A 12,666-nucleotide genomic window follows, 5' to 3' on the forward strand; every position below is an offset into this window, starting at 1 on the left:
GAAAAATAATTAAAATTTTATTAACATAGGTAGATAGATAAATGAGGATCAAACAGGAACCAAACAGCAACAGTAATAATTGAAGAACATAAGAAAGAAGCCGTAATAAGAAAGGGAGTCCGACAAGGATGTTCCCTATCTCCGTTGCTTTTTAATCTTTACATGGAACTAGCAGTTAATGATGTTAAAGAACAATTTAGATTCGGAGTAACAGTACAAGGTGAAAAGATAAAGATGCTACGATTTGCTGATGATATAGTAATTCTAGCCGAGAGTAAAAAGGATTTAGAAGAAACAATGAACGGCATAGATGAAGTCCTACGCAAGAACTATCGCATGAAAATAAACAAGAACAAAACAAAAGTAATGAAATGTAGTAGAAATAACAAATACTCCGATTGTCCAAGTGAAACTTGGACAATCGGAGTATCTGAGAAGAAAAGATTAGAAGCTTTTGGAATGTGGTGCTATAGGAGAATGTTAAAAATCAAATGGGTGGATAAAGTGACAAATGAAGAGGTATTGCGGCAAATAGATGAAGAAAGAAGCATTTGGAAAAATATAGTTAAAAGAAGAGACAGACTTATAGGCCACATACTAAGGCATCCTGGAATAGTCGCTTTAATATTGGAAGGACAGGTAGAAGGGAAAAATTGTGTAGGCAGGCCACGTTTGGAATATGTAAAACAAATTGTTAGGGATGTAAGATGTAGAGGGTATACTGAAATGACACGACTAGCACTAGATAGGGAATCTTGTAGAGCTGCATCAAACCAGTCAAATGACTGAAGACAAAAAAAAAAATGAGCTTCGATGATTAATTATATTATGAAATTAAGTACCATATGGAAAAAAGAACCAGGGAAGACCGCAAAAGTCATAGCTATGAGGAATTTATGATGTAATAAACAGACGAGTAGAACTCTTGATATAGAAAACAAAACGCCATGATGTAATTGGATAAATTCAAGAAAAAATACTAAAACTAAAAAGTAATTACGGTAGAATTATCTTTATAGACTTAACAAATTTAATAATAGATTTACTGAAAATTACAAATTATGATTAATTGATTAATACCAACTTAACAAAATAAAATATTCGTATAATAACAAATGTCATAATATTAATAGGATAATAAGTAGGACTCGTTAAAAGATTTTCCCCCACTTCTTATGTTTTCATAAACACGTACGTAACTTGAATCTAGACAAGACTGCTTTACTACTAACGTGCATTAACTTTCTTCTTTAACAGTCTTGTTTAGTTAGTGTTCATCTACGGTCGAAGGAAAGAACTTTCCGTTAGATTTATTTTACTATTTATTATTTATGTGACGTTAAAATTTTATACGATTTTTATTTTATTTTATTTTTTTTTTCAGTATACATATATAATTTAATATATGTACTGTGATAGAATTATTTGTGGATTAAAAAATTTTGTGAAATAGTATACAAAAATACAGACATATTTCAAGAGGTAAAAATTTTATTTTTATATATATCTAATTGATTTTATAATATTTTATTAAAAAAGATATAATTAAATAATCTTTTTTTAATCTACGTAGAACTTTTTCTAAATAAATATATTAGAAATAAATTATTCTATTTATTTATCTAATGTTATGGAGAAGGGAGAATGTAGAAATTTAAATACTATTAACTTGCAGAATAAATTAGAAACTGATCTTTCCACTTGGCTTGTATATTCTTATATGTGATCAAAGTGCTTTAGTATATATTTATACAATACTAATTTTTGTTTATGTGAGTGTATATTTTTATATGTTTACTTGAATTTGAATTTTAATCGATTTAAAAAAAAGAAGTTGCTTTTCAATCTATTTGTTTTTTTAAGTATTTATTTCAAAGCCGTATTCTTCATCACATACAATGTGGTGTGATGATTTAAAAAGAACATAAAGGAAATCTTCTGGTGGCCCCGTGGTAAAGTTATCGAAAGCAGAAGATTTTTTTAATGAAAAAATTGCATCTAAATAAAAAATGAAGTTTCTTTTTTTATTTGAATTTTTTTTTTTTTGTCTTCAGTCATTTGACTGGTTTGATGCAGCTCTCCAAGATTCCCTATCTAGTGCTAGTCGTTTCATTTCAGTATACCCTCTACATCCTACATCCCTAACAATTTGTTTTACATATTCCAAACGTGGTCTGCCTACACAATTTTTCCCTTCTACCTGTCCTATTTATTTGAATATGTTTCAAAAATTATTTAACATCATTTCAATAATGATTGGGTTGTTGTATATATATATATAATTTAAAAAGAAATCTCTTAATTTAGAATTTTTTAAATTTAACTTTTTTTAATTTTTTTAAAATTTTGACTTTTTTCCGGATTTAAATCGGTAAAAAGATTTTTGGAAGTTTTCTTTTTCTTATTTTAGCCTTTATTGAAGGGGATGTTAGATTTAAAGAAAATTTTAGTTAAGAAAATTTGTTAAGCTCTTAATATATGAATATTTTTAGAAAAAATATTTTTTTAAAGATATTCCGCGCCTCTAACAATATTTATTTTAGTTTTTTTTTTTAAAGTAGTCTTTTTCAATTAAAAAAAAAAACAAACTATTAATAGCTCTATATATGACGGATAAACTTTAAAAAAATATTTAAACCGTTGAAAGATAGAGCAAAAGAACAAAAAATATATATTCAAATTTTAAGATTTGGAGGTTGATTTTTTGAATTTTTTTTATATGTATTATAGGTAATAAGTTGTCTTTAATAAATTTTTCTCTAAAATTTTCTGAACATATCTGATGTAGACACCACATGACTTCCTTGCACGTCCATTAAATTACATATGCACATTCTTTTAAAATGAAAAGTACATAAAATTTTACTTTATTAGTAACATCTGATATTTTTCCATTATTATTATTATTATTTTTATTGAATTATTATTTATCGTAAATTTTTTTTTAACAATCACGGGTTAATAATTTTTAATAAATCAATACATTTAAATTAAAAAAAAAGTTAAAAAAAGGAAAAGTCGGATTCAACCGATGTGCCTTCCCTTTGTAGAATCCAGATAATTCATTAATTAAAATTTTATTTGGCTAAACTCTGGAAGCAATGAAAATAAGGATCATATACGAGCACGTATGTCATTTAAAAGCTCTCAAAGCTATTACTGCAGTTAAGAAAAAATCCAATTTTGGATTTTGGGCTTTTTTGGACACTTTTGGTTCAGTCGATTGCAATCAAAAGGGTAGGTGCACAACTAGATTTTACAACAGTCCTAAATCCAAAATTTCAATATCCTACGGCTAATCGTTTTTTAATTTAAATATGTGGTGGACACCACATTGCATCATATTATTTTGTGGTGTCCGTATCAGCATTTTATATTAGTTATATGTTAATTTTATTTCACGTCACTCAAATATGTGGTGTACGTGAAAACGTGTCGGATACATTAACCATGCACACATCGGTTCGAATCCGACTTCATATACATATATTTCTTTTAACTTTTTTTTTTAAATTTAAATATAATAATTAATAAAATTATTAACCTCTGTAAAAATTTTAGAATTAAAATGAAAAGTATATCAAATTTTATTTCACTAATAACTTATTTTATTTCACTTATAATCACTAATTACTTACTTAAATCATAAGTTATTAGTGAAATAAAATTTGATATACTTTTCATTTTAATTCTAAAATTTTTACAGAGGTTAATAATTTTATTAATTAATTATTATATTTAAATTTAAAAAAAAAAGTTAAAAGAAATATATGTATATGAAGTCGGATTGGAACCTATGTGTGCATGGTCAATGTATCCGACACGTTTTCACGTACACCACATATTTGAGTGACGTGAAATAAAATTAACATATAACTAATATAAAATGCTGATACGGACACCACAAAATAATATGATGCAATGTGGTGTCCACCACAATGCAATTGGGTAAGTGTCAACTTTATTAAAGGATTGGAGGATCATTTCTCACTTTCAAAGGCAATAAGTTTAAATGGAGTGCAGAAATAAATGTGTATACGTAATTTAATAGGCGTACAAGGAAGTTAGTCATGTGATGTCCAGATCAGAGGTTTTATGGTAAGTGATAATTCAATTCAATAAAAATTAAAAAATATGTTAAAAAATATAATTTTTTTTTTAATTTTGAATTTGATATCGGCATCTAAAATTAATGTTAATCTTTTAATTTAAGAATAAAATTTTAATTACAAAATTAATAAAAAGTAAAAACAATTATCTTCTGATTAAAAAAAAAAATGAAATAAATTTATTAATACTAGTGATACTGAACCACGAAGGATTTTAACTGGCGAGTATTTGGGAAATTGGATATTTCACGTGGTATACAGAAACTCAAAAATAAATAAAATGTCTTAACTAGAATAAGTGAAGGTATAAAGAAATTGGAAAGATTTAAAATCTAAGAAGAACATATTTACTCTGGATATACGATCTCCATAGCATTCTAACAATATAATAATTTTACATAGAAAATTGTTAGAGCGCATAATATTTTACGGCGAACAAACGCACATACTCGTACATTTTCACAAATTTACATTTATTCAAATTTGACTAAGATTGTAAATGAAATAAATGAAGAAAAAGCTACATTTAGAATTCCAGTCCGTATGGACGAACCGTTACTAAAATATTTAATAACGGTTCGATACTAAATATTAGTAATATGTTGTAACTAAGATATTTTAGTTACTTAATTATATGAGTCATAAACTTAAATGAGTAACGTATTTTATGAGTCATAAATTACTCATAAACCTAAACCTGAACATTAATTTCTTATTTAAGCTATTTAACATCAGTACAGTTAAAATTTCAACGGGATTGGTTGAACCGTTTTTGAGATATCGCTGTGATATACGAACCGTGTAGCCAATGTATAAGCTGGATGCTTGACATATCCATCACATAAAGATTTATAGAAAATCTTTAATCAAACAGTATATATATATATATATATATATATATATATATATATATACTCCAGGCATGTTTTTTTAAGTAAGGGTCATTTGATAGAAAACTTGAAATAAGCGAAATAGAAAATCTATATTATAACAAAATAAACTTATGTACTATATATGTAGACGAATATATGTAGCCTACATATTCGCCATTCACTGCAATACATTTTTGATATCGGCTTACCAGCTTCATTACTCCGTTACTGAAGAATTCTTCTCCCTTTGATTTAAACCAATTAATCACATCCTCAAATATCTGCGATGCAACCCATTGTTTTAAATGGAGAAAAACGTAATAAATATTCGGTGCAAGATTCGGACTATAAGGCGGATTTTCGAAGATTTCCCAACGAAATCGTTGCAATTGTTCAGCGGTTTTGTTTGTCATGTGAGGTCGTGCGTTATCGTGGAGAAACAAAATCTATCGGTTAGCTTTCCGCGCCTTTTGTTTTGAATTGAACGTCTAAATTTTAAGCGTTTCACAGTACGTATCAGCTTGTGGGACTGATGATACAGTAGACCACATGCTCTACGTCTGTCCCCGATACGAAGTTGAACGTTCGCGAGCTGTTAGGGAACTTGAGAGAATACATTCATTTCTGGATATCCGTATTAACTGGATGATCCGCGAGGAGTGGTCTATAGTGACTGGTTTTCTTCGCGTCCTTGCGGTGTGTAGATCTGCAGAGGAAGTTTAATCGAGGTACTCGATTGTTGTAGGATCCCGGGTGGCTAGGGTTCTGGTTTAGGCATTGGATTGGTTGGAGGTAGGCGCATTGGCATCGTGCCATGGTTATATTGGTATTGTTTGTGATTCGATTTGAGGCCACCCCCACCAACGGATGGGGGTGGCCGCGCCGCCGTGGTATGGTAACCCGTGTGACCGGGGGCGTGGCCTCCCTCCACCGGTGGAGGTCCTGACTTGGTAATGCCGCGCAAGACACCATGATAGAATCGGGTGGGGGTGCAGGATTTTTATCTGGCTCCAGCGTGGTCCGGAATGAGGTTACGTACCCCTTGTTAGGTGACCTAAATTGGTCGATTTATTTGGGTGCAGGTCTGAATTTCTATGTTGCGTAAAACATAACTTTGATTGGTATGAGTGTAGCGGTGATTTAACTTTAAACTCGTTCGTTTTCTGAGGCATTCACAGTCACGAACGATGCTGTCAAATCTGCACTAGGCACAAGGTTCGCGCTTCCGCGGTTTCGGTCAGTTTGTGGGAATCGTGTTAATTTGGATGTGAAGATGTCCGTTTGAGACCTACGTGAAGGCGAAATTTAATTTGTATTTTACTGATGCAAATGTCTGCCGAGGCATTTACATCGGTGGCATCCCGATCAAGGCTTAGCTGATGAGTGTAATCAGTTAAAGGGTCTAAAGACGACCTCCGGTAAAGACCCTCAGGGCTCAAAACGGAGGGGGTTGTGTGGACCGGTAACATCATAAGGTGAGCTCTTCCCCCTATGAGGTTGGGGAGTACGTATCGGCATTAACAGTTCTTTCACGTTCAAGAAATTCAATCAGCAATATCCCTTAGACATCCCAAAAAACCATAGTCATAAACTTTTTTGCTTCGCAGATGGTGAATGCCCCCATCACTCCTTTGTCTCAACATTTAGATAAGATATCCATGTTTCATCACCGGCCACAAAGTGTTTCCATAAATCATCACCTTCAATTTCATAGCGTCTCAAAAATGTTTGAACTGCAGCAAGACGTTTTTCTTTGTGTGGTTTAGTTAACATTTTTGGTCCTCATCGTGAAACACAGCTTTCCGTAACCCAATTTTTAAGTTAAAATGACGTAAGTTACTCATCGCGAAACAAAAGGAAATTCAATCGATAAATGTGAAACAGTAAGCCTTTTTTCTGTTTTCACGGAATTTTGCATTCACACTTTCAAGCAGTTCATCTGTGATGACACTCGAAGAACATTACGTTCTTTGTCGTGAACATTCTTTCTTCTCCCACTAAACAAATGACACTATCTTCGCACAAAACACTGGGTCCGTAAACACTGATAATTTCTTTATGAATATCAGCAGCATATTTGTTTTTCGCCAATAGATAACGAATTACTGATCGTACTTCATAATTCGCGGGACTAATTATTGTTGCACTCATATCAGGCGGGTTATATACAGCAATTAACGGGAAAAATGTTAACCTATTGTTGCAATCAGATGATCGTTTATATAGATAAACATGCTACACTAACGCTATCAATTTCCACCGTATCTAATGGCGGCAAATTGAAAACGGCCCTTACTTTTAAAAAAATACGCCTTATATATTCATTTTAGCTTTTTCTAACAGCGTTTAAAGTGAATTTTTTACCGACTTTTTGAAAAAAAGTATGTGTTCCGTTCCACGTGGAGCCCTCCGGTGCTGCGATCTAGTGGGTGCTAGCGCTAACCGGAAAGTGAAGTCGTACTAGCATTCTACGTTAGAATCCTGCGCATTGCGGTAACATTTTTCATTTCGTCCGGATGGACAGTGTTACTCATAGTTAGTAGTATTCGGCGCACGAATCCGATCCAGAGCGGTTGTATGGAGTTTCAGTCCGGATGGACATGTTCGGATGAACGATTAGTTTATTAGTTATATGTTTTTAAGTTTAATTATATATGTAAAGATATGTATAAAGTTCAATTATACATTTCATTAACTGTTAAGACGACAATTCATTAAACCATTATTGAACAAGCAACAAGGCCTTGTCTTCATTCATCGCCTATGAATATACAGTCCGACCTCGCTCTAAAATCTACCAGTATGATATTACTTTCGGTCGCACAGTGGAATTGAGGATGAAGTGAAATTGAATTTTGTTTACTTTTTTACGTATGAGAAGTACAAAAATATTACTTACTTAAAATGTAATTTCCTTGTATATATATATATATATATATATATATATATAAGGAAATTTTGTGGTTCAAAAATCTCCAAAAACTACTAGATGAATTTCATTGAATTTTAGATATACTGCAGTTGTGTATTTGGAGTTGAACTTGTGAAAATTTGATGATTGTTTTTTTTTTTTTTTTACCTCCGGATCCACCGTTAGGCATGCTTCAGAGGAGACTAACAAGATTTAATGTAAATATGTGCAAAAAACCCAATACTTCCTTTTCACATGATCACCAACCATACTTTTCCCTTTAATATAGCTATTCTAGCTATATTTGCCGAATCAACCGGGATGGTCTAGTGGTGAACGCGTCTTCCCAAATCAGCTGATTTGGAAGTCGATATTTCCAGCGTTCAAGTCCTAGTAAAGTCAGTTATTTTTACACGGATTTGAATACTAGATCGTGGATACCGGTGTTCTTTGGTGGTTGGGTTTCAATTAACCACACATCTCAGGAATGGTCGAACTGAGACTGTACAAGACTACACTTTATTTACACTCATTCATATGATCCTCTGAAGTATTATCTGAAAGGTAATTACCGAAGGCTAAACAGAATAAAGGAAGAAAGCTATATTTGCCGGGAAATTAACAGAACTAACAGGAGTAGGTGAAAAAACAACATTACTAATACTTAGAAAGGAAACGTATGGTTGACCATTTGCTACGATATTCCAGCTGGTTTAATACATGTACGAGGCAGAGGTAGATTTCATCTTGCTAAGTACGGGGTAAAAAAGATTTCCACCTTGAAGTTAAGAAAGACTTCAAATTTACTAAAAATGACAACGGTTGCATGTGAAAAAAAGTTTCCCATATTTAGCATACAAGTCATATCTTCTTACAATTCCAGCAACATTTTGGTCATCCCTTGCCGTAGGGGTTGGACTTAATTCAAAACGTATTTCAGAAAAATGTTTTAGGTAATGTTTAAAGGACAACTATCACTTTAAATCGATATAAGAAATCGATATGATAATATATAAATCGATATAATAATCGCCTATTAAGGAAGGTATGATGTTTTTGTCTTCGAAACCCCATTTTTTCCACACCCTTGACCAATGGTTGGTGATATGATAAAACTTTACTTAGATAAGTTTTAGTTCCTTATCCAAAGAATAGTAGGAACTTCGAGAATAGTAGGAATTCGATATTTTACTTAATAGAAAAATTATAGCGAAATTTTGTTTTTTTCGAAAAAGCACTCTCCATTTCCACCCCACGGTCCGATTTTGGCCATTAACGAACTCGACTGAGATTTTGGGTTGTTATATTTTATGTATCAATTTGAAAGTGACTGGCGGAAAATTACGGCAGTTAACGTGTGCACAAGAAAGTGAAATTTATATATATATATATATATATATATATATATATATATATATATATAAACTTTTGAACTGAAGATGTCTTTGGGGTCGGGAGGATGTGAAACGCGAAGATATGTCGAATTTTTCCGGAAGTCAAGCTTTCTCATGAAATCTACCTAAAACAAGTTGAAATTCACTCACAACTGTGACTCTCAGCATAAGCGTGTATGAAAACTTACCTCTACACAGTCACTTGTCAATTTTAAATTTCTGATTGTGTTTTACACATGTGGTGTATTACTAGTCAACATAACCTTAACTTTTTTCTACCTTATATTGAGCGTAACTTAAGAACGAATCAACCAATCTTCATTGCGCCGGCCTCCGTGGCGCGAGTGGTAGCGTCTCGGCCTTTCATCCGGAGGTCCCGGGTTCTAATCCCGGTCAGGCATGGCATTTTCACACGCTACAAAAATTGTCATTAACTCATCCTCCGAGGTAATATCTAACGATGGTCCCCGAGGTTAAAAAAAAATAAAGTGTAACTTTAGCTACGAGTGGTGTGTATTGTCTTCAATTTTTATTTTCAAATTTATTGCATACTCTTTGATCTTTCTCCTCATTATTTTATAATTTTTCTTCCTATTTATGACTTCTTTTATTTTACTTTTTCTTGTTCTATTCTTAGGCGTTAAATATTTATAATTACTTAGTGCATGTGCTGCTTGCCACAAAAGTTCTTTGTAATACTATTGTGTAATTTTTGTAAAGTTTCGCTTGGAACTCCTTATCATGTGATTGCGAGTGTAATCCAATTTACTCAAGGTTATTACTCTGCTTTATTTTTCCTACTTAGCCTCCGGGAATTACCTTTCAGATAATACTTCTTAGGATGATATGTATGAGTGTAAATTAAGTGTAGTCTTGTACAGTGTCAGCTCGACCATTCCTGAAATGCGTGGTTAATTGAAACCCAACCACCAAAGAACAACGGTATCCACGATCTAATATTCAAATCCGTATAAATATAACTGACTTTACTAGGACTTGAACGGTGGAACTCTCGACTTCCAAATCAGCTGATTTGGGAAGACGCGTTCACTACTAGACCAACCCGGTGGGTAAAGGTTATTACCCTACAATCTTTTACCATAGTACCCAGCCAGTTAAGGCTCCAAGCGCTTTAATATGGTAGACAGGTACTTGCTGGCATTCAGCGACCTAGGCGTGGTGCTGTTAGACGTAATAAATTTTAATTTATGGATTTCATATATATTTTTAGTAGTTGACGGGATCCGCCTACCCATTTTAGCAAATATATGGTAAGTGAGCGATTGGGACACGTAAGCCGGTGGTATATAGTGCTTAGTCCGCTAATGCTATTAGGTAAGCTCTAGGAACTATTTAGGATAGTGGTCGCTAAACTGTTCGAGGCTCAGTTATCGTTTGTGGCACAGACATTCGGTCTTATTCTTTAGGGCGACCGAATGGGGTGGTGGCTGGAGAAATGCCAAGCAAACCAATTACTCAATGTTAATATAAATATAATCGATAGTAAATAAATTTTGAAACTGTATTTAAAAAAACTTAAAGGGCTATTAAAATTAAAGTAGATTTGACACCTATATTATATTCCGGACCAAATGAGAAGATTTCATTACTTAATGATTTATTTCATTACTTTCATAAAGATTATACTCTATTTTTCCAGTATTTTTTTTGTTTGTTTGGGATCTCTTTTTTCTCTTTAGCCTCCGAAACCACCGTAAGGTATTACTTCAGAGGATGATATGTATGAATGTAAATGAAGTATATTCTTGTACAGTCTCAGGTCGACCACTCTTGAGATGAGAGGGTAATTGAAACCCAACCACCAAAGAACACCAATATCCACAATATAGTCTTCAAATCCGTATGAAAGACACTAAACTGCCTTTACTTAGAACTTTCAACTTCGGAATCAGCTGATTTGGATGTTAACCACTAGACTAACCCGGTGGGTTTTCTTTCTTTTTCCTGTTTTCCTCTGGTAATTACCGTTTAGATAATATATCAGAGGATGATATGTATGAGTATAAATGAACTGTAGTCTTGTACAGTCTGAGGTCGACCATTCCTGAGATGTGTGATTAATTTGAAACTCAATCACCAAAGAACACCGGTATCCACGATCTAGTATTCAAATCCATGTAAAAATAACTGACTTTACTAGGACTTGAACGCTTGAAACCGGTGGGCTATTGTTCTCATTAATTTAACTGATTGAAACGTACACATTAGGAAAATAAAAGATGATATAAAAAGACTATTTGAGCCTTTTTTTTTCAAATGTTTATAATATTTGACTGGAAACAATTGTTCTTTTTGATTTCCTTTTTAATCAATATCAGCAAAAAATTTCAAAAAAATTAAAATATAAACAAATTTATAATAATTTTATAGATTTAAGAACAGAATTCAATCCGATTCCTGATTATAAAAATATAAACTGAATTGAAGTAGCCTCCGGATCATTTATTTCTCTATTATAAAAAATTAAAATGTTAAAAATATTATATTCCCTCTTAAATTATTTTAATTTTTTAAAAAGAAAACATTAAGATTAGTTGCTAATTATAACTTATAAATGAACCATGGATTTATTTATTTTTTTATCAAGGTCCAAATCTGTAACAAAAATATTTTTTCTAATCGTAAATAAACAGTTGTTACCTAGTCTGTCTTAATCATAAAATGAAATATGATGTAAAATATTTGTTCACTATATCAAACCTAATTTACTTCTCAGTGAACTGTTGTATAGACAATCAAATAGAAATTTTCTTTCGATTGATTTGTGTGTATGTCCGCGTGGGTATATGTATGTGTATTACTCGCGCGTGCGTAGTACACAAATGCACGCTTATAACTAAATATATATCATTGCAATCCACAAGAAATCTAGAGAAAGTTTGTATATTTATTTTACTTTTTTTCTGATAATGTTAAGATTAAGGAATTTTACTTTTCAAAGCAAAACTTTTTTATATGTTTAAAGCACTTAAACTAAATATTGTTTCCTAAAACTAGTTTTTACCTTTAAAAAAAATCAGTAGGAAAATCATAAATATTAATAAATCAACGGAAGAAAATTAATATTTAAATTTTTGAAATAATAAAATTTTACGCAACGTGACATTAGTTTAGTAATTATTTTTATTGAAAAAGTAAATTTTATAAAAAAATTTGAAATTGTTATAAGTTTCTAAAAATACTATAATTAAAAGTAGTTTATTAATTTATCTATTAAAAAAAAAAAAACAACTTTTCCACGTGTTCAAGTCACAAATTTATGAAAGTATAAAAACTAGTTTTTACAAGAAATATATTTTTATTGTACAGGAATTTAATCTATCATTAAATTTAAACAACAGTTATAATTTCTAATTTAT

At 31.6% G+C, this 12,666-nt stretch overlaps 1 protein-coding gene across 1 annotated transcript in view; it reads left to right on the plus strand.

Annotated features, from left to right (window-relative positions):
- Positions 1-1,319: 1,319 nt before the first annotated feature.
- LOC142333106 (pancreatic triacylglycerol lipase-like) overlaps positions 1,320-12,666 on the plus strand; it is a 194,814-nt gene continuing 183,467 nt past the window's right edge. The window contains exon 1 of the mRNA XM_075380022.1: positions 1,320-1,482. The gene's annotated coding sequence lies outside the window, so the exon portion shown is untranslated. The remainder of the gene's footprint in view (positions 1,483-12,666) is intronic.

Source organism: Lycorma delicatula, chromosome 12 (genome assembly GCF_047948215.1).
Source record: "Lycorma delicatula isolate Av1 chromosome 12, ASM4794821v1, whole genome shotgun sequence".
Taxonomy (NCBI): Eukaryota; Metazoa; Arthropoda; class Insecta; order Hemiptera; family Fulgoridae; genus Lycorma; species Lycorma delicatula.